The 2,031-nt window shown below is 53.3% G+C and overlaps 1 pseudogene; it reads right to left on the bottom strand.

Annotated features, from left to right (window-relative positions):
* Window positions 1–463: 463 nt before the first annotated feature.
* On the bottom strand, window positions 464–1,292 carry LOC147170268 (28S ribosomal RNA; annotated as a pseudogene; the record flags this gene model as incomplete).
* Between the last annotated feature and the right edge of the window lie 739 nt (window positions 1,293–2,031).

The raw sequence follows: 2,031 nt of genomic DNA, 5'->3' as shown, positions 1-2,031 counted from the left end.
TTTGCTGCTCCGTCCAGCACACGAGCAGCCAACCCAGGCAGATCTTTAGTATACATCCCCTGATGTTCATAATATTGCCTTTTCTTCTGAGCAAGACGCCTCACCCATCCTCTTCCCTGGGTCCAAATTCGCACCGGTGTCCTACGCCCTTTTGGATGCTCCGTAGACCACCCCCATCGCCCTAATCAGGTCCAATGCCAAGGTCTCGATCAGCTCAGGCTTCTGATCAACATCCCTAACCAAAGCAGCTATGGCCTTGAGCTCTTCGCCCTCTTTGCCGTCACCCCCTTTTTCAATCTCCTCACGAATTCTAGTCGCCACCAGATCTGGGAGTGTTTTCGACGGGCCTTCAGCAGACAGCAATTCTTCGTCAGTTCCCTGACCCAACTGTCGCTCCTCTCGACCATATCTTGCCATGTCACCACACGAAGACCTTGTATCCTCCCTCGCCTGGTCACCTGCCTGCTTGAGAATTAGTTATTTTCCACTTGGCTTTTTCCCTTTACTCCTTCCCTCGACAATCCTCCGCCATTCCTCCGGGTGAGCCCGCCTCTTATGCTGAGAGACACCAACAGCCTTCTTGAATTGGCGGTCACAGACCATTTTCAGGGCAAGTTGATTCGGCAGGTGAGTTGTTACACACTCCTTGGCGGGTTCCGACTTCCATGGCCACCGTCCTGCTGTCTATATCGACCAACACCTTTTCTGGGGTCTGATGAGCGTCGGCATCGGGCGCCTCAACCCGGCGTTCGGTTCATTCCGCAGCGCCAGTTCTGCTTACCAAAAGTGGCCCACTGGGCGGCTCGCATTCCACGCCGGGCTCCAAGCCAGCGAGCCGGGCTTCTTACCCATTTAAAGTTTGAGAATAGGTTGAGATCGTTTCGGCCCCAAGGCCTCTAGTCATTGGCTTTACCGGATAAAACTGCAAAAGCTGACGAGCGCCGGCTGTCCTGAGGGAAACTTTGGAAGGAACCAGCTACTAGATGGTTCGATTAGTCTTTCGCCCCTATACCCAGGTCGGACGAACGATTTGCACGTCAGGACCGCTGCGGGCCTCCACCAGAGTTTCCTCTGGCTTCGCCCTGCCCAGGCATAGTAAACCATCTTTCGGGTCCTATCGCGCGCGCTCAGACTCCACCTCGCCGACGCGGCGGTCGAGACGGGCCGGTGGTGCGCCCGGGGTTATCGCGCCCCGCGGGGCCGGGATCCCACCGCGGCCGGCGCGTAGCCGGCCCTCACTTTCATTGCGCCTCGGGCGCAATGAAAGTGCCCTTTGTACGTGAGCCTGATTTCCCGCCCTGGGCGGCGCGACCCGGCCGGCGCGCACTGGTGGCAGTCCACAAAGGAGTCCACTTTGATTTTTGTAAATAAATGTAAAACGTTTTTTTTGTCTGCGTTTCTAGGATCCGCACACCTCAATCCCTAACAGATTTTGCTTCTGGGGTCCATTTGAACACTACTTAACTAGATGTAAGCCTCCTCTCTCTGAGGGGGTGTTATCCAAAAATGTATGACCCTCGGGAGTAGGTTTCAGCTAGTTGTGGTCTGTTAACCTCTGCGGATCTCAGACAGTGGGAATGACAAAATGCTCAAATTTTCTGTGGCAGCAGTGTCCTAGTTGATCTTGGGATTATTCAACTTTAACCACAGTAACCCCAAAACAACAGGAGCGGATTTTGAGGGCATAACAAAGAAATGTCACGTCTCTCACTGTGATTACCGGAAAGTCTTCATTTTAGAGGAGCCGCAATATTATTATTTCAGCCAGGAGGAGCCCGTCAAAATCTAGCATGTATATGTTTACGAAGCAGGATGGGCGGTTATTTTGACATCTTGCCCAAATCACGAGACTTCTCCGGGCAGTTTGAGTGTCTTGGCACGTTATTAGGTCAAAAGGTTCCGAACTGTCCTCAAAGTACACACACTGGTGACTTGCGCTAGGACTGGTGGCCTTCTTCTCCACCTGTTGTCGACCCTCAGAGCCAGAAACGGACCAGAAGGATGCGGAGATCTGGAAAGTGTAGACCACAA

Source organism: Leptonotus elevatus, chromosome 8 (assembly GCF_054856555.1).
Source record: "Leptonotus elevatus isolate MCC_2025b chromosome 8, RoL_Lele_1.0, whole genome shotgun sequence".
In the NCBI taxonomy this organism is placed as follows: Eukaryota; Metazoa; Chordata; class Actinopteri; order Syngnathiformes; family Syngnathidae; genus Leptonotus; species Leptonotus elevatus.
This window is presented reverse-complemented; position numbering and strand designations above follow the sequence as displayed.